Below are 25,632 nucleotides of genomic sequence, written 5' to 3'. Positions count from 1 at the left end.
GATGCTTCGAACAGATGACTAAGAAAGTTAGCTTCCCAAGAGAAAATCTAATGACTGTGAGCATGTTTGTGTTTCACAGGCTTATTGTGAAAATTAAAGTTTCAACCAAAATTGTATGCTTTATTTTGTCATAGGAGATTTTCCTTAGAACTGGAGTCAAAGGTGGGTATGTGAATTGGAATGAGTAGATTCAGTGTTCTTCTGATCTCTGTTTTGTTTCAGAGACAGCTCAGTGTGTATAAACTTGTTTCTCTTCTGCCTTCTTGGTTCTTCTACAAAAGCAGAACCACCCCTGTGGGGGACACCGCCTGTTGCCTGTCCCTTCAAGCTTGTCCTTAGGCTATCACCTTTTAAAGCCAGCTCTTGTCTCTCTTCCCATTCAAGCCAGACCCTCCCTCTCTTGTCTAAATCTTAGCCAAGCATAGCAAGACCAGCTGGTGAGAGCCTTGTCAAAAACAATGGCACCAGACCCTGCTTAATGGAACACTGCTTGTGCCAGTCGAAGCTTCCTGGATTGGAACAGTTGATTTTGAGTTGTGGCCCATTCTCTGACCCATATTGAAGCACTGTCTTCAGTGAGGATTAAAAGCCTTGTGAACTGGAGTAAGAAGAAGTAGAAGAAAGAGGTCATTGTGGGTCTAGAAAGAATCAATACTGTCTCTTTGAAAAAGCCTGTGTCTGTTCCCAGACTGACCATCTGGGGCTGTGTGGCTCAAAACCAGCTACAAAAGAGGAAAGGAGAATTAAATTGAGACGGGGAGAACTTTACAAGGCAGGTTTCCAAGGTAGCTTGTTTGGGAAGACTAAAAAGGAGCCAAAGACGGTGTACGGAGAAAGGATTCAAGAAAAGTAGAAAAAAACCTTCGATTCCTCTACATACCTGTACTTCATCTGCCCCTCCTGTGCCCCTGCCAAACGTTTTCCAGATGTGAATAAAGAACTATTTCTATAGCACTCACAAGTTCTCCCCGATTCTTGAAAACCTCTTTAGCATAATTTTACAAAAGTATTTTTGTATTCAATGAAATTGACATTTCCAATGGATTCCAAACTTGGAGCTGATGGGCATGAATGCAGGGTGGGGAGGGGTAAGAATAGAGAGAGATGGCGGTGGTGCTTTGGTGTCCTTACAGGAGAGAGAGTTTCCTCCACTGAGGATTCATGGTTTCACTTTTCTTTGGGTGAGGGTGGTAAATGAGTGAAGACACAGCAGCAAAAGTGGCCAGAGGAAATTGAGAGTACAGATGTGTGATGCAGGATTGTCAGGCTAAAACTGAGTGTGCTCAGATCCATGCTAGATCCCTCTAGCTTTAAGAAACCAATGATACCTGCTCCAGCTCAAGTTCTAGAATTAGAAAAACTTTTAAGAAAATAGATACATTTCCCCAGGAGGCCAACCAGCCTTAGAAGTGATGCAGTTCTTGATCCTTGAGTCTGGAATTAAGCCCAATGTGGCTGCAGCAGTGAAATGCTGCCTAGTGAGTGGGGTATTGAAGCAGGAGTGGTGAGAGCTTCAGCATTGGACAAACTCTGGCTCCAGGATGGATTGGCTATGTATCCCTGGATGAATCCTTAATATTTATAATCCTCAGTCTTCACTAATAAATTAAAACGGCAAAACTGAATCTACTGGAAGACTTTTTTTTTTTTTTTTTTTTACTGGAAGACTTTTGTGTCATAACAGCAGGAAGATAGGAAGTTAATGATTTCTTGTACATGATCAGTATTTTGCTTCAGAAGGCAATTTCACACGTCAAGTCTGTCCACTAGGGTATCCTATAGCTTTCTTCCCCCATTATATTCCAGAGGTCAGTGGCCCAACTGACTGTCAGTGCACTTCAACTGCACATTTCCACAGCACCTGTTATCTTCATGATTCAACTAAACTCATGGTTTTGCTTAAATGTGATCTTCCTCTCACTTTCCCAATGTAGCATTAGTTCTTCCAGGTGAGAAATTTCAGTATCACCCTTGACTCCCTCTGTCCCATTCATCACTGTCACATACCACTCTTATCATCTGCTTTGTTCCCTCCTTTGTCACTGACTCTGCTTGAGTTCAAACTCATTGTCTTTCATCAGAGCCAATAGCATCCTTTCTGTATTCAGATTGAGTTGAAATTTACATATTAACCATTTTATTTATTTTGTATTAAGTTGTCTATGTTTTATAATTTTTTCCATTTTATTGAGATGTAACTGACAAAAATGTGTAAAATTAAGGTATACAACATAATTAACCATTTCAAAGTCAACAATCTGGTATAATCACAGTATTGTGCAACTACCATCTCTACTTAGTTCCTAAATACTTTCATCACCCCAAAAGGAAATCTGTACCCATTAGCAGTTACCTTCTATTCCCTCCCATCCTTAGCCCCTGGTAACAATCAGTCTGCTTTCTATCTCTATGGATTTATCTATTCTGGATATTTTGTATTAATGGAATCACACAATATGCAATATTTTATTTCTGACTTCTTTCAGTTAGTATAATATTTTCTATTTCTCCACATTGTAACATGTATCAGTATTTCATTCCTTTTTGTGGTTGACTAACATTATTTTGCATGTATATACCACAATTTATTTATCCATTTAACTTAAGTGGGCACTGGGTTGTTTCCACCTTTTGGCTTTGTGAATAGTGCTGCTATGAACATAGGTGCACATGAATTTGTTTTGCAATTCTTTTGGGTATCTACAGAAGAGTGGGATTGCTTGGTCAATTGGTAATTCTGTGTTTCACTTTTGAGGAACTGCGAAATTCCTTTCTACAGCAGCTGAACCATTTTATATTCCCACAAGCACTTTTAAGGATTCTGATTTCTCCATATCTTCACCAACATTTCTTCTTTTCCATTTGTTTATTATAGCCATCCTAGAGAGTGTGAAGTGGTATTGATCTGCAATTCCTTAATGGCCAATGAGATTGAATATCTTTTCATGTGCTTTTTGGCCATTTTTATATCTTTTTTGAAAGGATATCTATATAAGCACTTTGTTCACTTTTTGATTGGATTGTTGGTCTTTTTGTTGTTGAATTATAATAGTTCTTTATATATATTCTGGATATTAGAATCTTACCAGATATATGATTTGCAAATCTTTTCCCGTTCTGTATGTTATCTCTTTTCTTGATAATGTCCTTTAATGCACAAAAACTCTAAATTTTGATTGAATCCATTTTACCTATTTGTTGTTATTAATGCTTTTGATTGCTTAGACTTTGTCATATCTAAAAATTCATTGTCAAATCCAACATTGTGAATACTTACTTCTATTTTTTCTAAGATTTTTATAGTTTTATTTTATTTTTTTTATTTTTATAGTTTTAGCTCTTATATTTAAGTCATTGATTCATTGAGTTCATTTCTCAGTGCTTTTAAAAATCACCCTTATTAAAGTATAATTTACATATGAAAACATTCAAATTTTAATGTACAACTTGGTGAGTTTTGATAAAGGTATACAATTATGTAACCACCATTGCAACTATGATTTAGAACATTTCCATTACCCCTCAAAAGTTCTCTTGCCTCCTTTTATATAGTTAATACCCTCTCTGACCCTGGTCCCTGGCAAAATTAATTTGCTTTATTCAATAGTTTTGCCTTTTCTAGAATTTCATAGAAATGGATTCATACAATATATAAGTGTTTATGTCTGGCCACTTCACTTACAATAATACCTTTTGAGATTCACCTAAGTTGTATCAGTAATTCACTCCTTTTTATTTCTGAGTAGTATGCCTATTGTATGTTTATACCACAATTTGTCTATCCAGTCACCAGTTGATGAACTTTTGTTTCCAATGTTTTGGCTATTATAAATGAAGCTGCTATGTACATTTCATACAAGTCTTTTTATGGACATATGTTTTTAGTTCTCTTGGAGAAATTCCCAGGAGTGGGATTGCTGAGTCATATGGTAAGTGTATGTTTAACTTCATAAAAAATTACCAAACTATGTTCCAAAATAGGCATATGATTTTCAACTCCGACTGGCAATGTATGTTTCGGATGCTGCATGTCCTCAACAACACTTGTTATTGTCAGTCTTTTTTCATTCTAGCAATTCTAATAATGTGGATTGGTGTCTCATTTGGAGTTTTGTTTTTTTAATTCGACATATTTTTTTTTAGAAGTATTTTTAGGTTTACTTGAAAATTACACAGCAAGTAAAGAGAGTCCCCATATGTTCCTTTCCCCAAACCCCTTAAATTTTACAGATGGTGTGAGGTATGGCCTAACTTCGTTTTATTTCTCTTTTTTCTTTTTTTTTTTTCTTTTTTTACATGTGGATATCCAGTTGTTCCAGGACCATTTGCTGAAAAGACTGAAAAGAATATTCTTTTCCCATTGAATGGTTTTGGCATCCTTGTTAGAAATAAATTGGCCATATAATGGATGAGTTGATTCTAGACTTTCAATTCTATTCCAATGGTCCATAGATCTATCCTTATACCAGTACCATGCTATTGTGATTACAGTAGTTGTGTAGTAAGGTTTGAAATCAGGAAGTGAGTCTTATAACTTTGTTCTTTTTCCCTATTGTTGGGCTATCCAGGGCCCGTTGTGATTCCATGTGAATTTGGTGGTCAGCTTTTCCATTTCTGCAGAAAGGGCCATTAGCATTTTGATAGGGATTGCACTGAATCTGTAGATCACTTTGGGTAATATTTCCATCTTAACATTATTGTCTTCTAACTCATGATTACGGGATGTCTTTCCATTTATATAGTTCTTTAATTTCTTTCAGCAGTGTTTTGTGTTTTCCATGTACAGGTCTCTCATCTTCTTGGTTGGATTTTTTTTCTAGGTATTATATTCTTTTGCATGCAATTATAAATACAATCTTTACTTAATTTCCTTTTCAGATTGTTCACTGCCGGAATACAAAGATACAACTTATGTTTGTGTATTGATCTTCTATCCTGCAACTTTGCTGAAGTCCCTACTAAGTGCCAGGAAGAGTCACTCATGTCATTGCAGTTAATTCTCCCTTGATTAAACTCTGCCCACTTTCCAGTATCAACCCCCATCACTTGTTTTCTTTGCTGCTGACCATTCCCAGCAGCTTACTATTCTTCAAACCCATCATACTGTTTCTCAGTTCACATTTGTGCTGGTATTTCCTTAACCAAAATGCCTAACTCCCTCACTTCTCTAGGTGTATGACCAACAGTAGCATTACTTAGAGCTTGTTAGAAAATGCAGAGTTACATGGCCTGTCCCAGCTACTAAGGCAGGATCTGTAACTCCAGTGATTTGGATGCAGATTAAATTTGAGAAGCATGGATCTTTTTTCTCCTTTTCTATCAGATAACTCCTCCTATCCTTCAAAGCCCAGCTTAGCTATCGCCTCCTCTAAGACTTTATCCATGTCCCAGGTAAAAGTTAATCAATTCCTCTCTGTGCTATTTCTTTTATATACTTATACCACATCTGTTTTCTTTACTAGACTATGAATTCCTTGTATCAAGGAATTGAGTCAGCTTCATTTCTATGTCCTTTGCAGGCAATCAATCTACAATAGATATGTGTTGAATTAGGTGGATAGCCATCCACATGAGGGAGATTTTATCATTATATGGTAAATGCAGAAACTGGAGCTCAAGGAAGTAAAGTTGTGTTGTAGAGACACAGTTGAAATTTGAGCCCAGACCCCTTCATTTCAATGCCCATGTTCTCACCTTTATGCCATACAGCCATTTTAAGAATTTTAGACAGTGAAGAGAAATACCCTAACATACTGGGATTTTCTACATGTGGGCAGCTGCCTATTCTGAGGTTGGTAACTAAGAGTAAGGAAAGTCTAGTAACTAAGAATAAGGAAAATGCAGCCAAAGAGATTGGTGCTGGAGCACTAGGCATGTCTTAGGAAACCAAAGAAATACTTTGAAATTTTAAGGTCCATTTACAAAGATCAGTCCAGTCCTAAAGTGTGTTATCTGGATGTTCTTCATATGCATATCTATATGTGTACAGTGCCCACCCTAAAAAATGTACTCAAAATTTGTTGTCTAAAAGAATGAATGAATGTCTTTCTTTGCACCTATATGTGTATCCAGTTCATATGTATATATTACACATCTATAAATAGCTATGTATATCTGTGACTGTGTGTTCCAGGCCCTTGCTCTTTCTTCAAAATGTGGTCTGGAGGACCAGCAACATTGGCACCACTTGGAAATTGGTGGAAATGCAAAGACGCAGGCATCATCTCAGACAAACTGAACCAGAATCTGAATTTTTAATCATATTCCTGGATGATTCATGTGCACATAAAAGTCTGAGAGCACCATTCTAAATCATCCCAAGTATGCCAGGACAGGCTGTCATGTCAAGTCTAAGCAAAAGATGCTGAAAAGCTGCCAGAGAGATTTTTCAGTTACTTACAGTACCCTGGGATCATTATCTCACTCCTCTGCTCTTCACAACCTGTAGACAAAGATCTAATTTACCACTTAAAAAGAGAGCATACACATGTCACCACAAGCACACAGAACATATCTGAACCTTTGTTGATACTTTATGATCTGGTTTGGCCTTAAAGCCTTCCTCAGTGTACAGAAAAACTTGCCTCTTTCATTCAGTAGAGCTACTCATCTACCCTTTTCTTTCTCTCTGCTAACGTTCTTCCCCCCACCTCCCCACTCACTCATTAGCAAGAAGATAGCTTTTCTCTTCACTAACCTCCATTCTAGCAACTCAGAGAATTTTTCATTTTCTCCATTACCCCAGTCCTAAGAATTAGATGTGTGTGTGTATCTGTCTGTTTTGTTTTGTGTAAAGGTAGCTGGGGGAACAACTGATATTTCTAAAGTTGCTAAATACTTGGAAGAACATATGCTCTTTCCTTTCCTCAAATTTGTCTTGGTAATCATAACATTGGTTGGTTGCACTGACACTATCCTCTTTCTTCATCTACTATCACCACCTGCGCCATACCTAAGGCTTTTTTTTTAAGAGTATAGAAATTATCTTAGGGTCGCATTTTTTCTCTTTCTACCAAGTAACAGTCTTCAACTCAAAGAAAAACTGGTAATTGAAGCAAGCTAAAGATAACAACTAGGGGTTATTTCTGAACAACATTGCACTGAAACTTATCATTTCTCTCTAAGCTCTCTTCTTAAGGAACTGATAAAAGTGGCTCCTATATCCTTTTGCTAAAGATGGCATCAAATGATCATGATACAGATGGCGACATAGTATTATATAGGGCATTACACACAGTTATAAAGTTGGAAAACCAGCTTAGTAAATGACTCTGCTATGAATAGAAACATGTATTTATTACAAGTTGGAGTTTTATTTGACAAACTGAAAAGTGCAGAAATGCCCATTCTCTTATTCTCTGCAATTAAATCCCCCTCTAAGCACCTATCCATCTATCCTGGCAGGAAATTTAAGTTATTAATAAGATTCTCCTGGGGGTTATGTCAAGGAAAGAGGTTGTCCTTCTCTTTAGTTCATGACCCATGACCATCATCAGCTAAAGCAAGGTCCCACTCTGGATTTACTTGTTTTTCTTCTTTATCCCTGTCTCAATTCACATTCTCCCGCCTCTCCCAAGGTCCCCACTTGAATGTATTTAAGTATGTTTTTGGTTGTGTGTACCTCTTTTCTCTGCAGCAAGGTCCAGAAAAGAAGACAGGAACATGGGTGCAAGTTCCTTCTGTAGAGAAGAGTTGGAATGCTATGCTGAGATAATAATTTGGAATTGATTTACTGAATCTTTCTCTTTCTCTTGCGTTTCAGGCAAGTAGCTGGACCCCTGATGTTGCCTTGCTTTGGGGATTTGTGTAGGGCAGAAGGCAGCAGGTATTTGTAGTTGGACCCCCTCTCTTTTGTAAAAGCCTAAACACAAAGAGGAGATTTAGCTGGGGAGTGCCTTTGAAGGTATTTAGATGCCACTGTGAATGTGTTTATGATTTAAACAAATGGATTTGAAATCTAAATCTTTTTTCATTCAACTTATCTTTTCATTCATTCAAGAAACTTATTTCTTATTACTGTAATTCCATGTATTTATTGCTTTTAGCAAGGTCATTATACACTATCAAATGCATTTTTAAAAAAGATTTTATTTATTCAACAGAGAGAGAGCACAAGTAGATAGAGGGAAGAGAGAGAAGCAGATTCCCTGCTGAGCAGAGAGCCCAGCACTGGGCTCAGTCCCAGGAACCTGGGATCGTGACCTGAGCAGAAGGCAGACACTTAACCAACTGAGCCACCCAGGGACCCCTGTCAAATGCATTTGATACACATTTTACTTACCTAATCCTTTAGTGAAGAACTCACTAAAGTTGGAGTCACCTCCAACCTCAGTAACACACTGCAAGGAATAGCCCTACACATTTTCCTTTACAGATTGGTTGAGGACTTCTCTAAGATTCATACCCAAGAGCAGGATTGCTGGGTATAAAGTACTATATATTAATTTCACCAATAACTACTTTCCTGAATGGCAATGCTAGTTTGTTGTGAACACTGTGATTTAGAATAAATATATATTTAGTCTTCTTCCACTGTTCTAGCACCTAGCTCCTAAAACCCTTGAGATTTCCTCTTGGACAAGAAGAGAGAGGTGTCCATTGTTACGTTAATGAGACAACCTTAGGTACTCACCTAAGGCTGGAAGCTGGTTGCAGGGAGAATTGATCAAGTGATAAGAGCTCTGGAAATTTCAGTCCCAGCCCTGAACTCCAGGGAGGGGAGAAGAGACGGATGTTGAAACTATCACCAACTGCCAATGATTTAATCAATTAGGACTATAAATTAAAGCCTCCATAAAAGCCCAGAAGGACTGGGTTTGGAGAGCTTATGGGTTGGTGAACACATTGGGTTGTGGGAGTGGTGTACGTAATTAAGGAAGCTCTGTGTTTATCTATACCTTGCCCTCTGTATCTTGTCCATTTGGCTGTTTCTGAGTTTCATCCTTTTTTTTTTTTTTTCATCCTTTCTTAATAAACCAGTGATCTAGTAAGAACAATGTTTCTCTGAGTTCTGTGAGCTGCTCCAGCAAATTCACTGAAGCTGAGGAAGGGGTTGTGAGGCTCTCTGACCTATATATACCCAGTTGGTAAGAAGCACAGGTGAGCTTGCCATTGGCCAGAAGTGGGGTTGGGTGGTAGTAGTGGTGAGATTGTCTCATAGAAGTGATGCCTTACCCTGAGGGATCTGACACTATTTTGTGATAGTGAGTTAAATGGTAGGACACCAGCTGGTGTCAGAGCATTGTTTGGAGGTGTGGGGGTGCCCCACCTCCATGAATCAGAACTGGGTGCAAAACCAAAATATTCATCTTCCTGTCGGTTGTGTGTGAAGATTCGTACACCCATGTCCTCATCAACACATGACATCATGGAATTCTCTAATTTTTTTCCAAACTGATGAGGATGATGCATTTCTAGGATTACTTGTGGGCTAGAACATTGTTTTATATACCAGTCATTTAAGTTTTCCATTTTTAATTGCTTTTCCATTTTCCTATTGAGTGTCTTGTATTTTATTATTATTTGTAGGCATTCTTTATACAGTCTAGATCCCTCTTTTGTTTTGCATTGAAAACAACTTCTGTTTGTTAACTCAGAATATTATGTCCTCTAGTAACAGAAAAGAAACCATATAAAGTATAAAAGTAAGTCTAAAATAACAGTGAAAAAAATAATAAAATAAAATAAAATAAAATAAAATAAAATAAAATAAAATAAAATAAAATAACAGTGATGTGAACTACCTCTGGAGACATGAAAAACTTCTATCATCGTGTTTCAGTTAGCTATTAAATATTTCAGTCCAATGATTATTTTCCAGTTATTAAAAGCTCATTTAAATTTATATATTTGGGACTTGCCTAGTCTAATAACAAGCACCTGGATTGAGGGTTTGTGGTGAGGGAACTTATCTTGCTGTGATCATCCAATATCAGTGTACTGTGGACAAGTCACTTAATCTTTTTACTCCTCAGCTTGCTCATTTAATTAAATGAGCTGTTTGACCTGTCATTTTGCAAACAAATATCAGGAGGACAAAGTGGAAGTAAATCATGGAGGTATGCTTTATAAACTGTAAAACACTATATATAACATATATATCAATATATGTTGTTATGACTGCTATTAACCATCATAATTATTAAAAGAAGCATTCCTGGGAAGGGCTGGCATTGAAAATAGTATCACACACTTACCTTTCTAACTAAACCCCCCCCCACTTTTCCTGCAATTTGAAGGCAACCAGAGCACCTTTGTATTTGTAATCATCTAAGTTTTATAAATGACTTTACACTTCAAGCTACAGATAGGACTATGTGCTTCTCAGAGTATCATTGCACATCTCCATGCGTCTTCCTTTTTGACTAAAGGATGAATTACCTATTTTCACATGCAAAAAATTTTTTAAATCTCCAAACTTAAAGAAAAATCCCTGCCAAGATTCATAATTTGCATATCCTCTATGATTTATTTAATTATTTATACCAAGGACCGTATCAAAGATCTAGAGTATGAGACATAACAATTAAGACCTCAGACTACAGAATGCACAAGTATGAATCCTGTCTGGCTGTCATTTGCTAACTGATCTTGGGGAAGTTACTTTGCCTCTCTATTTCCCAGTTTCCTCATACGTATATTGCGGATAACAACAATGATATCTCAGAGGGTTGGAGTGATGAATATATTCGTTATCACGGGTAAGTACTCAGTGGAAGTTTGCTGTTACTATCATCATTTAAATTTGATGAAATTAAAGCTACCTCTCTTGAGATTCCATATAAATAAAATTGATATTCTGACCTAGGGGTTACACTTATTTTAAAAGTTAGGGAGGGGTGCTTGGGTGGCTCAGTTAAGTGTCTGCCTTTGGCTCAGGTCATGATTTCAGGGTACTAGGATGGAGTCCTGCTTTGGTCTTCCTGCTTAGCGGGGAGTCTGCTTCTCTCTCTTGCCCTCCCCCTGCTCATGCTCTCATTCTCTCTCTTTTTCTCCTTCTTTCAAATAAATAAAACATTTTGTAAAAAACTTAGGGAGAGATGAGTATAGTAATGACACAGAAAGGAGCATTTTCTAAACAACCTCTTGAGGTAAAGCTTCATCCTCACCATCGGAGTGTTGAGCCTTTCCTTTAGGACTATGAGGCCCAAGAAAGTGGAAAAATGCGGTGACATGCTGGTTTCTCTTCCCTTCTCAGTTTTCTCACTATCGCAAGAATGAAGCTGAACCAAAAAATAGCTTAGGATTTGGGGAGGCACTGGCACTCAGGGAGCAGCAAGTCAAATTCAGAGTTTGGAACTGGGAATGAGACCTAAAGATAAGACAGAGACCCAAGGCAGGGGATCCACAGAGGACTGGTTCCCTGGATTGGTTGGGAAGAGGCCATAAAAGCTATGGAGGGGGCTGACAAGTCTGAAGATGAGTGGAAAAAGGACTACATTACTGGTAATTAAAGTCAAAAGAAACATTGACTTTTAAAACCATAAGATGCAAATCTTCCCTAGGAAGGTAAAGTGGGATATAGAAGACTCTGGTTGACAATCAAAACAAAACAAGTTACTCTTCATAGGGTCAGGGCAAAGCAGAAGCCAAGAAACCAGTAAGCTAGATTAGCCAAGGACAGGTGTGCAGTAAATTCAACAACATACATGGGGCAATGTGTAGAACCCAAGTAGACAGTCTAGAATGTCAACAAAAGGACTTGATGACAATGACCAATCTGTCTTGTGCTTCTGTTCCTAGGTTAAGCACTAAACATATTGTCTCAAGAACAGAGGAGAGCAGGTAAATATCTGTGAGACATTTTACCTTACCTTAGCCCTGTGAGGGTAAGAGTGCAAATGAACACAACTAGGGATATTCAGTGGCAAGAGCCCGATTGAACTGTATTAGATGTTACCTGGCTTCTTTCGAGGATCTATAAATCCAAAAATGAAATAAACAATACACCATGAAAAAGTTTATAACACAAATTGACTATGTACCTAAATTAAACAAATACAACTAATTATAAGTGTTTCATTATCTTTTAAAGGAAATAAAAGGGTGCCTGTGTGGCTCAGTCAATTAAGCATCCCATTCTTGATTTCGGGTCAGGCCATGATCTTGAGGTCATGAGATCAAGACCACAACTGGGACTCCAAGCTCAGCAGGGAGTCTGCTTGAGATTCCCTCTCTCCCTCTCCCTCTGCCACTCCCCTCCCCCCCCCCAAATAAATAAATAAAATCTTAAAAAAAAAATAAAGGAATATCTTTTGGGCTTCCAAATCTTTCTCAATAGTTCATTTACTGGAATGACTTGGGTCATGCCCAAGTCCCTTTCTTTTTGTTTTTTTTTCCAAGTCCCTTTCTCTTTTGATCCATGGTCTCCTCCTGATCTCTGTGTTTCAATTGCTCTTTTTACCATACTGGATGATGTTGTCTTTTGAAGTTTTACTGTCCTTGTTGCTATTCAAGTTGTCAAAGCCTGTTACCCACTGCAATTAGCCACCTGTCCTGTCTTTGTTATGACTACAACTGCTGATCTTTCTTATATGTTTATTGAATTTATCTTACATTTTTCTTTTCTTTTTTTTTTTAAGATTTTATTTATTTATTCATGAGAGACATAGAGAGAGAGAGAGAGGCAGAGACACAGGCAGAGGGAGAAGCAGGCTCCATGCAGGAAGCCTGACATGGGACTCGATCCTGGGTCTCCAGGATCAGGCCCTGGGCTGAAGACAGAGCTAAACCACTGAGCCACCAGGGCTGCCCCACATTTTTATTTTCACAAGCATTTATTATTGTCATATCTTTCACTAGGGCATAGGACCTGAGTACCTTTTATCCAGAATTGTACTGCAATCAGCAAAGAATAGAGTATTGGAAGCAATAAATGTGCCCTTAAAGGAGTACAATGTTAAAATCAGGATAAGTCATCAAAATCCAGGTCTTCAATCCCAGTGAGCTGAGTGAAAAATTTGGCCAGTCTTTGAGATAGAGCAATCATAGCAACTGATGTGTGACTTGATGAAAATAACAAAAAATGGATCATTTCTTTTGGCCTCCAGGTACTTTCTATTCTCATACCAAGTCCTATGAAGTAGACATTTTTATATTCCTTGTATGGATGAAGAAATGGAGGTCCAAAGAGTTTCCATAACTTAATAAATTTGTGATAGGGCTAGGACTCAAACTCTGGTCCAACTTATTCCAAAGCTCATCATTTCTCTTCAATTCCATATTTCCCTGGATGGACAAGAGGTACAGAGAAGGAGACATACATGGAATAATTCAAGTAGCAGAGTTCAGGCACACTTGAAAGATTTTTTTTTTTTTTTGAGATTGTATACATCCTTCATTGAAAAGTATATTTTAAGAGAAAAAATCAGTGTATACATCAAGGATGTCCAGGGAGTGTTAAGATAAGAGAAGTATTTATATGGAAGCAGGCTAGGAGCCAAGAGGTAAGAGACCCCAAAAGATCTACACTAGGCTCTTAAGACTAGAGGCTAAATATCAAAGATCTTTAGATCAGACAATTTGTGTCCCTTTGGCCTAAACCAATCATGATAATCCTGTTTCTCCTTGCCTGGAATGAGGTAATTCTATGATCCTCCCTTAGGGATGAATATGTGACCTAGTTTGGGCCAATGAAAACTTAAGGGAAATCTGCAGGCCTGGGGGGCTTCTGGAAAGATTTTCCTGCCAGATACAAAGAAAGAAAATTCTGGAAAATCCTTCCTGCTTGGGACAGGGTCATATAAATAAATATGTGACATCCCGCTGTAGCAGCCATCTTGTGCCCATAAAGGAACCACAGAGAAACAAAAGCATCCTATGAAATAACAATATTTGAACTTCGTATATCTTTTGTACATACTCAATAGTTTGGAAAGTACTTTTAGATAGCTAATCTCATTTAATGCTTAAATAATCCTGCAAGCTTGTTATTATGTGTGCTCTGGAAGGATCTAAAATCTATAGATTTCACCAAAGTGATGGCCAGAGGATGGAACTAAAGTTACCCAACGTTTGCAGCTGGTTTTCTAACTGGTCCTTTACAGTGTTCTGAATTCCTTTCCAGTATCACCTGAAACAAGCTCCCAAAGGAGACTTCAGACTTCAGATCCCCAGGATGTCACAAGGAAAATCAATTAATGATCTAAAGCCCAGGTTTCTATTTTGTTCAGAAAAGAATACTGGAATGATTAAAGGTTAGGCAAAACTAAAAAGGGTACACCAGCACTGCTGACACAGCTTAGGGCCCACTTACTGAGGAAATGCCAAAGGCTCCAGGCTGGTTCAAAAACTAGTTGGGAGTGAAGAGCATGAAAATCATTTACCACAGAGGTTTTATTGTTATTTGTTTGGAGAACTTTCACCATGGGGTTGGTTTGGGTATTTTTATTTATTTATTTATTTTTTTTAGATTTTATTTACTTATTTGAGAGAGACAGAGATAGCAACAGAGATAGTGAGAGAAAGCACAAACTGAAAGCAGAGGGAGCAGCAGACTCCCCACTGAGCAGGGAGCTCCATGTGAGGCTCTCGATCCCAGGACCTTGGGATCATGACTTGAGCCAAAGTATGCTTAACCGACTGAGCCACCCAGGCACCCCTCACCATAGGGTTTGGTTTTTTTTCACCATCGGGTTTTAAGGCAAATTCATAATGGCTTTAAATCATTATTTAAATATATTTCCACCTTCTCATGACAAATAATTTCATTCTGTTAAGTCTTGAAGTAAAAAAGTCCACCAAGGTGCTAATCATTGCACATAATTAAATGCTATAAAATGACATTGACCTAAAAACAGTAGCAACTGCAAATAAGGTAGAATGCAGGGGAAATACACTTATTTAGGGCTTATCATGTACCAGAAACTACATACTACATAATCTGACTCTCCCAATATCCCTGTGAGATAATATTATTAGTAATCTATAAAAGTGAATACATCACAAATTTAATGAATCCAGTTTGCAGTGTATAATAAGCCAGAATATCATCCTGAATTATTAGACTCACTATATATGGAAACAAAACATGCAAACTATTCAGTTAATTCAATTTTTAAAATTGAGTCAAATGACCTTGTTTTACTCCTTGCTGAAAAGAAACCTACTTGCTGAATAAGTAAATTTAAAAAAAAATCTTTTAGTTAATTATTTTGAGATTGTACAGCCACAGCATGTGAATGGGTCTCAAACAAGCTAGTTGAATGTATTTGGTTTGGGGGCATCTGATGTAATTATCCTCTTACTTCATACTTGATGAGAGCAGTTTATATGAGTTACCTTATTAAATTATCTCAAAATCCTATGAGGTATGAATTATTCACGTTTTACAAATGAGAAAAAAAAACTTCTGGAAGGTTAGCTTGATGCCAAGGTTACAGAGCAAGAAAATGGCAAAAGCAGGACCTAAGTGTGGGTGTGTCTGGCTCAAAAGGCCTTGTAGATCTACTACTACTGGCTGTAATCAAACACAGTTTTACTTTAACAGATGATAGGAAGAAATGCTTTTGAATTTAAGACCACAAAAATCAATTGCTTCACTGAGTGTAGGATCTGTTAGACAATTTTTCTCAAATGAGAATTTTATGTATTTCCTACATTTCTCATTGAGGGAGTTGCAGAAAGAGCAAAGGAAAAAAAGCTGTGCTGGTATTTCCAAATGATGCTGTAAGAATCATACCATCGCTATGTGTACTACATGTCCACACTGGTAGCCTCCAATTTGATTTTTTTTTAAAAGATGTTATTTATTTATTCATGAGAGACACAGAGAGAGAGGCAGAGACGCAGGCAGAGGGAGAAGCAGGCTCCCTGCATGGAGGGAGCCTGACGTGAGACTCAATCACGGGACTCCAGGATCACGCCCTGGGCAGGCGCTAAACCGCTGAGCCATCCAGGGATCCCCACCAATTTGATTTTTAAAGTTCGGCTCTCAAGTCCTATTTCTGTGCTCTCTAAGTACTTGACTGACTGTCAATAGAAAGGCCTAGTACCTTCCAACCTCCTTCCAGCCTCCCAAAAATCAAACTTCGCGTCATTGTTTAAATAGGCAGATGCAGGCAGACATGGTCTTAATCAACTTGGATGTTAATTTTAATCAAAATAAAATGATTTGATGAGCATTGGATTAAGACTTGAGTTTGAGGCTTGTTCTGCCTCTTAACAACTAAAACCATGGCAAGTTATTTAATTTCTCTGAGCCTCAATCCTATTATCCAGAAGTGTTTCTCAAACTCTATTTTTAAAATACCCAATCCACTGGAGGAAAAATACTTTTGTAAAATGAATTAAAATGAATTACCAGGAAAATGAAATAGAAAACATAAACATATGGAGTACATTTTTTTAGATTATTAGATTCAACAGGCAAAACATTGCTCTAATTGTTAAAAGTTTCTAAACACCTACTCACAATTTTTCATCTTAATTTCTCATCTCACTGAGGCCTGAAAAGAGTTCACAGCCTGTCATCAGTACAGGAACTCCATTTCAAATCACACTGATCTCTAAGATTAAGGATAAAAATATCTTTAATCATTGAAAGGCTGTTGCTAGAATTCAATGTATAATGTATGTGAAATGCTTAGAAGAGTGCCTAGTAAGTTCAAAACATAAAGAAATTCTAGTCCCTGCCATAAAATTAAACCCCAGGCCTCTAAGGAATCAGCATCAGGTAGAGAATATCCTGGCCAAAGCAAGTGAGATAAAGCGCCTGACTGAGGGCACTTGCTCTTGTCCCCAACTTGACCTTCCCATTGGGATTTTCTTTTGTTTTCTCTCTCACTCCAGCTCTCTCTACTTATTCCCTGCCCACTGCCACCATGATATGATACTGGCCTTACGGGGGAGGGGAGGAAATTGCTTCCCATTCAGAGTCAGAAACAGAGTAGGTGGCCTAACAACAACGAAGTTTACAAAGTATTAAGTCTGGTCCAACCCCACTTATCTGATGTATGGTTCCATAGTCCTTTGGCATAGAGGGCCATAAGTCAAATCGGTGACCACCCAGCTCTATTCTTTATCAGTCTTTAACAAGTTAGTTAATGATAGCTCTGGGTTTCAATTGCCTCATGTATGAAATGAGGAAAAAGTAATACCTACCTGATAGGGCTGGTATGAAGATTGAATGAGCTAATACATATCAAGAGCTGGGAATAGCACCTGGGACAAAATAAGCAATCTGCTCAAGAAAGTGTCATGTGCCACCATCATCATCATTGTCATCATCATCACTGAAACCCTGGAACCCTTCACTTCTCAGCTTCTGTTCTGTCTCCACAAATCAGAAGTCATTCTGAATGGACCTTAGAGAAATACTCTCCTAGACAAAATCTCCTCCCTAGGAGAGATCCTGTCATAGCACTTACCTGACTATGACCCTTACACTTAGATTTCATTTCCACTTGGAGAGATACTCCTTTTCCTTCAGTGATTGGTAGGGACATGTGCTGACCTTTTAAATGAGAATCCTCCTTCTTACCTGGCTGTGGTTTATCCACACAGGGCTACAGTCTATCTTAACACAAATCTTTGCTGTTGCTTTCATATAACATGCAACACAACTTACAATATGTTTTGATATCCAGAAACTATTTCCTAACTGTGGGTTTTGTACCAATTATCTAATGCTACAATAATACTGCATAACAAACTACCACAAACCACACAACAACAAACATTTACCGCTTATGCATCTGAGAGGTGTGTTTAGAAGCTTTGCTGATCTTGGCTCAGCTAAATGATTCTGCTGGTCTTGGTTGGACTTGCTAATGTGTGGGAGGATCATCTGGTTGTTGACTGATCTAGGATCATCTCAGCTGGAGTGACGGGTGACTTAGTGCTGTTTTGTGTGTGTCTCATCCTCCAGCAGGCTAACACAGACATGTTCTCCTGGCTATGGCAGAAAATATAAGAACAAGTGGGAACTTTGACACTTCTCAGGTCTCTACTTGCAACACATTTGTGAATCCGATTGGCCAAAGCAGGTCACAGAGCTAAGTTCAGGGCAGTAGGGAAACAGCACCACAATGTTACATGGCAATATGCAAGGGTAGCATGCTCATTAAATGCTTGTTTTGCCTTCCTTCCATTTCTTTATATTCCTGTCCAATCAGATCAGGAAAACCACTTGCTGATTCATATTACCAACTCAGGACCCAGTGTCAAGCCAAGATTTTATTGAATATACACTCTAGGATTTGGTTTGTTTGTTTGTTTTAATGGAATCTGTAGGGTACTTTTCTTTCTTTTCCCCAGTAGGCAGAAAAGTAGCAAAAGAAAACATTCATTTTTAATAATGGATATCTGAACATTTCATGTTATAATCCCTAGGATGACTTATAGCTCCTATTGGGACCAGTCTTCATCCCATGGTATTATGCTAGTCTCAACAAATGAATTTCACACACAAGGAATAATACTCAAATAGCTACTTATTAGAGCTGAATGCTTTTCTCATAAAACTTGCAAAATATAAAATGAGCTTTCTTACTGGAGGTAGACTCTAGGGAGATTTCCTGTGTTAGTTATTTGATATTTTCCTCTCAAATAAGAAAAAATACTGTATTTCCTTTCTGAAGGCATTTCCTAACTAAGCACAGAATTATTATCGCCATTTCTTAAGGAGGAAAATAATTTTCACTTGCGTGAAACTTCTCAGATGACATCTTGGTCAAAGGGAAGTATAAAGTCCTCCTATTATCAGTTAACTCTCCAATTAGTGACTTTATGGGAAGGTTCCTAGACAGCAGCAATGATTTCAGAATGGGCCCTTCTGCTTTAAGAGCAAAATCAGAACCTCCCGAATCCCCTTGCGATAAAGGAGTTACTTGGACATACGTATGACTGTGCATGGAGGGAGGTGGGGCACTGACAGTGGGCAGAGTCCTGGTCCACACTCTAGCTTGCACTTGCTTTTTGTCCATCATTTGTACTAAACAAGGTCAGGTGAATAATTCATCATAAAGATGCATGAAGGTGTGTAATGGTGGGATCATGGCATTGCATACAGTCCCTTCCACTCTTCCCCAGATTTATGTCACTGACCTCATATCCTTGCACAAAACTTGGACTCTGAGGTGAGACAGCCTTGGGCTAGTATTTTAATCAGACCATTCACAATCTCTGTGACCTGGTAACTTTTAAGTGATTTCTGTGAACTTGAGACCACTCACCCGTAAAATAGGAATATGTTTCTTACTGGTACAGTGATACCTGACATACAGGAAGTCACTAAATAGAACTTTCCTACCACCCCCATTGCATCTCCTCTCCCACCCCTTTCTGATCCTCTTTTCCCACCTTCACCTCAAGCCTTACAGGCATTGCTTATCTTAGAAAGAGAGAGACATGAAAAGCAGCTAGATCTTGAATTTGATGCTGAAAGTTTCTATCAAAGTCTCTGCAGAAAAGCAGTAATGTGCCTGAAGTGAAGAGACACCTGAAGAAAGGAAGAGGGAACAGAGAGCTTCATTCTGAGGAGAGGGGGAAGTGTGGAATTTTTAATTTTTCATAGGCCGGAGACCCAGGCTTTCTGAGAAAGATGGAGTGAGACTGACATAACTTTGATTTTCATGGAAATTATCATTTGACTTTGATCTTAAGAGAAGGTCACTGAGCCAAATGGTGAGGTTTAGGTGTGGGGGGAGGGATTTGGGGGAGGGTGTGGAGGCTGTGAGATAGAAGAGATAAAAAAAAGGAGGACACTTCATTCTGAGAGGAAAAAGTGTATGTGTGCGCGCGCACAGCAATGACTGGGGGGATGCAGGAACAGGGAATTCCCTTTTCTCTGCCATAAGGAATTCAGGTTTAAAGCCGGAAATGTCTTAGAGAAGCTGAAAGAATATTGTACTTAATTCCCTCAGTTCCATGCTAGTTATAAACACAGGAAAGAAATGTGGAGCTGAAGAATGTCTAGTAAAACAAGCACTGTAAACCTTTTATTATCATATTTGTGGCTTCTGGGGTATGACTTTAATATCATCTTTTAAGATGTTGCTCACTTAAAGCAATTGTGTCTAAGTTTAAATTAAATAAAAAACCTATCCCAAGTATTTCTTTTCTCCCTTCAATTAATTTTCCATTTAAGTATATGATTTCCTTGCTGAAGAAGCTCATGCCCTGAGAGGAATGCATACTTTTAAGTATTTCCACACTTGAAGAGATCTATTAATTATGTAAAATAACACAAAGATAAAAAGCAGTGCATTGTAGGGGCAGGGCCCCCTGCAAATATCCTGGGTCATGGCCTGTCACAACTGGCTGTGTGACCTTGGGTGAAGTCCTTGACTTTTCTGAGCCTTAACTCCTCTATGTGTTTTACATGAGGGGTAAAGTTCATTTCAGTTAGGCTTTTTATCATAATTAGGTGACTATAGTCTCAAACCAAAGTTAGTGTGACATATAAGAAATCCATCCACTTCTTAGAGGCTGTGGAGCTTAATTCTATTAGCAAATTAACTTCTCCAAATTCTAATTTCTCATCTATAAAATGGAAATTATAACAATGTCTATCCTGTTAGGCTCGTTTGGAGGTTTACATGAGAGAATGCTTGTGAAGAGAGTAGCATACTGACTGGCACTTAGGAAGTGCTCCAAGAATGTAGGTTAAACAAGAAAAAGACAAGAGAAGCTGCTGTGCTTCAGAGTCCAATCATTCTCTGCCATCCCATTTTGGCACTGTGGGGTCCCCAGTGTGTTTAAAGGAACAATGTAAAGCTCAGTTAACAAAACAAAGATGAGGAGGCGGAGAAGGATGATAATAGCTCACCAGGCTCTCTGTTCAAAGTGCTTTTATCTGTATTAACACATTTAATACATTATGAGGTAGATAAAATTATCATCCCCATTTTATAGACGAGGAATCTGAGTCACAGAGAGGTTAAGTGATTTGCTTAATGCCACACAGCTACTACAGATCACCTCTCTTTAGTGAAATTGAAAATGGACACTGTCTCCAACAGATCTGGGGAAAAAAAAAAACAACAGAAAAGGACTTCTAGCCTTTTTGGTTTTTCATGGGTGCTCAGGAAGTTGGCTGATTAAATAATGTACAAGCCTGAGTTCGCCCCCAAATTTCCACGCCTGTATCTAGCAGTTCCTTCCCACCTTGTGCTAATGAACATGCAAAAGAAGATCTCAACATTTGTCTAATGACATTAACTAATGCTGCCCCCTGCATGGTGATTATGAGTGGCGCTGTGCTGTGGCTTCAGCAAGCAGGTGGTAGAAATTCATAATGAAGAATGCATACAGATTATAGCATTTTGGTTTATTTGATGGTGAAATTTGCCAAGGGTTCAAAACCTTTTCCAATTGGCTCACTTATCCTCAGCATGATTAGGGGGGCTTGATGTAAAGAACTAAGAAGCATGGGATGAACTAAAGATAAATTGCATTAGAGCTACCCCGACGTTAGAGTACCGACTCAGAATGCTAATGAATAAAGCTTCTGTGATGCTCTTTATGAAAGGAAATCTACAGGAGGCAAAATATGGACTCAGAAGACCAATTCTGACTAAACCTACTGGCATAGAGGGAGACATTTTTTTTTTTTTTGTATTGGGGAATGAGAAGTTTGCTAAGAATTAGGAGCTATATACACCTAGTTGTATGTGTAAGTGGACAAGTGCACTTCTTGAAGGATTGGATGTGCTTAAGAAAAATAAAGTAGTGAATTGCTTTCTATACTGAGAGGAGAAATTTATTCATGCTAATGTTGGCAGATGAACTATTACTTAATAATGGTTTAATAACAGTGGAACAACCTAGGATTTATTCCAGGGAAACAGAATGAGGAGGACAAATTCTTATTCTGTTCTGCTTTGCATGCTTCCCAAGGTCATGCTAAGTGTATATGTTAATTTTTTTTTCACTCATGGTCGTAGGAAGCATATTTAAATTCAATTAAATATATATATTTGCTAAATACAAAAACAAGGCAAGTGGAAATGATTAAAAAACCTACCCCATCATTTTTGGGGAAATTTCCAGGCTTATAAAGGAAAAGTTGCCTCATGGTAATTGCAAAAGCCTTAAGATTTTTATTATAGTACTTTCTGGGCAGCTTTTTCTTGGTAATTTCTTCTATTAGTTCAATTGCTTGAGAGCAAAAAAATTTGTATTCAAAATTCCATATTCTCAGCAATCACATTGAGACACCATCATTTTGTCAATCTGCAGACCTACTTTTTGTTTGAATTTAGAAGCTTCTTTTTAACTACAGTCCAGTATTTTCCTGTGTTGATTTTTCTCTACAGAACGTTTAACCTTTATCTCATTTTCCAGGAGGACAGTTTGATAGTGACATTTCTGTTAGTGAGGATGGTCTTCAAATGCAGCAAATTATTCTCAAATGCCCTAACTCTCCAATGAGAAGAGTATTTAAAGTATCTCAGAGTTGACTGTATTATTTTTTTCTGTTCATGATTTGAATTTTTTTGAATAGTAAATAGTAATTTCTTATAGTCTGAGCTTATCCAAGAGATATTAATGGCTCTGAGGATGCTGAAATGCTTTTAGTATTCATACTTACTCATCGTTGAACAAGGCTGCCTTTCATTTGCAGCAAAAGAAGTTAATTTATACACCGTTATTATATGCACACAAATGCTATTATGGGCATGCACACACAGGGGTCCAACTTTATTCTTAATTATTCATGCTAGTGGAAGGGAGGCAGAGACAACACAGAGTTGTACACAATCCAAAACCCTTAAATATTTTAGTTTAGAATGTCCTGCTTGACTTTCCTTTGGACCTAGAAAACTTAACCAAAATGATATGTGAACATTTAAATATTTAATAGTTACCTGCTGTATACAGATTTCTAAGTACCAGGGGATATTATGAGGTATAAAAGGAATACCTGGTAAATAGTTTGCTGAGAGATCAAGTTGATCAAAAGGAGGGATAAACTTATACTTGTGATGTTAGCTAGAGAGAAAAAGGCAATAATGGACCAACTCTTATCAAGTAATTGCCAGAATAAAATTGTGGTGGTAAGGCAGTAAAGTACAAAGCTAGTTTTTTGAGTGAAAGGTGTGTTGACTCCGGAGTTGAAGGGACTAGTGGCTATAGTTTTAAGCAATGGAAAAGTGCTCCAGATCTCTAGAAAATTGCAGAGAGGAAAGCCTAAGTAAAGTCACTGCTTTGTAGCTCCAGGATGAGTTGTGGTAAGTGACTTGCCAGATCACACACGGTGCATCCGTACCAGAATAGAGGCTAAAATTCCTGTTTTCTGAGCCCTCATTCAGTAAAGGGATAGGGTCCTGGTCTCCTATAATTGGATTAAATTGCATTTCTCCATGGAACAGTTTTAATAGCTATTTTGACTACAGCCACATAAGACACAACAGGTTAAATCAATTTCATTGACTTGAGTAACTGGAGTTTAAAACTACAACCACACACCAAGCCAGGCAAGGTTCCAGTCACATTAAACAGTTTGCTCTTCATCACATTCTCCTTGGGTATTTTCTTCAGAGCTGGCATTCAGCTGGAATGCATCAATATGATGGCACAATTTGTTAAAAAAAAATTTTTTTTGACAGCATGTAGGATTTATTGGAGGACATGAATAAGAAGGGAGTAGTACCGAGGTTCTCATGAGTGCAGGGCCTATCATTTGTCCAGGGCATCGTAACTAGGGATATATTTGACCCTACAACCACTGCGGATAATCTGCTTTTCAGTCACCTTGCTCCAAATTCATCCACTTTAAACTTAGTAAAGCCCCACTTCTTGGAAATGTGGATCTTCCAGCAGCCAGGGAACTTGAATTTGGCTCTGCAGAGAGCTTCAGTTACAAGTTCCTTGTTCTGCAGGTGGGTACAGATGGACATGATGACTTGGCCAACATTGACCATGGCCACTACACGCTGAGGCTTTCCAAAGGTGCCCAATATTACCTGTCTGGAGCCTGGATTGGGAGTAGCATGAGGTCAGACATCAATGTCCACTAGAAAGGGCTATCTCTGAGGTCCCTTAAGAAAATTCAATCAACAGCTGCATATACTATTGAGGAGGCTACTATTTGCAGCCATTATACACTGGACCCCCATGAGGAAAGAGCACAAATTATTAAAATATAAAACACTTCTGTTCCAGTTGGGAAATAGTCACATCTTTGATAGCCCAATGCCCTTAACCACCTCAAGATCCATTCAGATGTCTTAAGTTTCCATAATTCAGTAATAAAAGGAGAAGAGCCAGAACCCCAGAAGACCCTGTTTCAGCACCACAGCCAGCATTTGTTCTGATTGGCTGGTGTTGGTGCCACCATTCACTGTGGTTGGTCAGTGCTGAGACCAGCATTTATTCTAATAAATCAGTGCCAATGGTGTGCCAGTGGTTAAGAATTGTATTAGTGCTACATTTTCCCTTCCATGTTTTTGTTCATACTGTTCTTCTGCCTTGAATGAGCTCTTTTCACCTATTCACCTTGGACCTCATGTATGTCACAGGCAACTGTTTACACAACTGTGGGAGTTGGTGAAGCAACCTCTAGAAGGCTGTCATCTGAGACTGGAGCTTAACATCCACATGGCAGGTAGGCAGGAAGGCTGGAACCCTAAGCACAAGGAAACATCAAAACTTTGTCTGCTCTCACCTCTCAGCTTAGTGAGGAGAGTATTCCTTAGAAGCCAAAGCCCTTTATCGCAGGGCTAAACAAATATGGCTGGCCCAGAAGTCAGAAAAGCTAAAGGAGGGTAAGGTTAAGCAATCACAGGCCTGGCTGCTGCACCACACCAGCAAGGTGAGTTAGCAGATCAGCAGTGACACATGTGCACTACAGAAGGCTGCTGCTTCCCTTCTGCCATTAGGGAGAATCTTCCTAGTGCCTTAGAAACATAGGAGAATGGGAAGTCTGGGGAATGTAGTTCAGCCTAGCCAAACTGACACAGGACAAAGCCATCATACCTTAGTACTAAGGCTCCAGTCAAGTGCCATCTCCTCCCTACATCCCTCTCTCCTGTGACCAGGGTGGAAGTTTGCATTCCCTCCTCTGAGTCCCCAAAGCTCTCTATCAAAACCACATGGTGGCATTTAAGATGCACCCAGCATTTTCACGGTTAGTCTGCCCTTAGTATGTCCACCACTAGACTGTAAGCTCCTCAAAGTGAGAATCTGAAGATAGTTACATCGCCTGACCCATAGCAAGGAATTCACAAACATTCATGGAATGAATGAGGGAATCAATGAACGAATAATGAACTAATTGGCATGACACTGAGATGTTGTGGGAAGCAAGATGCAAGGGCAGTATATTCACTACCCATTACTACATACCAAACATCCCCCAAATTTAGCAGCTTGAAACAACAGTTACCATCTCACAGATTCTGAGAGTCAGGAATCTGGGAGCAGTTTAGCTGGGTCATTCTAGCTCAGGGTGTCTGGTGAAGTCCCAGTCAAACCATTGGCTGTGGCTGTAGTCATTTGAAGGGGCTGGAGGATCAGCTTCCAATCTCCCTCACATGGCTATTGACAGGAGGGCTTTACTTCCTCATCACACAGGCCTCTCCATGGGGCTATTCACAACATGGCAGCGGGCTTCTCCCAGAACAAGGGATGCAGAAGAGAGAGGTGATGCCAAGCTGCCTTTTATGACCTACTCTCTGAGTCATACATTGT

General features: G+C 38.6%; 2 long non-coding RNA genes and 1 pseudogene across 4 annotated transcripts in view; all 3 read right to left on the bottom strand.

The window, feature by feature from the left end:
- The window catches only part of LOC140641507 (uncharacterized), a 210,235-nt gene that overhangs the window by 108,892 nt on the left and 75,711 nt on the right, over window positions 1–25,632 (bottom strand). The window lies entirely within an intron of this gene.
- Window positions 6,264–25,581, bottom strand: LOC140641506 (uncharacterized). Of its 2 annotated transcripts, XR_012038020.1 has the most exons (5): window positions 25,328–25,581; window positions 17,683–17,893; window positions 17,101–17,160; window positions 7,622–7,861; window positions 6,264–6,442 (listed from the first exon to the last, which is right to left on the bottom strand). It is a non-coding gene; the product is annotated as an uncharacterized lncRNA (long non-coding RNA). The 2 variants fall into 2 exon arrangements; XR_012038019.1 differs by lacking the exon at window positions 17,101–17,160 and having other exon boundaries at window positions 6,266–6,442.
- On the bottom strand, window positions 23,965–24,089 carry LOC140642050 (small nucleolar RNA SNORA70; annotated as a pseudogene).

This window comes from Canis lupus, chromosome 10, assembly GCF_048164855.1.
Source record: "Canis lupus baileyi chromosome 10, mCanLup2.hap1, whole genome shotgun sequence".
NCBI classification, from domain to species: domain Eukaryota; kingdom Metazoa; phylum Chordata; class Mammalia; order Carnivora; family Canidae; genus Canis; species Canis lupus.
This window is presented reverse-complemented; position numbering and strand designations above follow the sequence as displayed.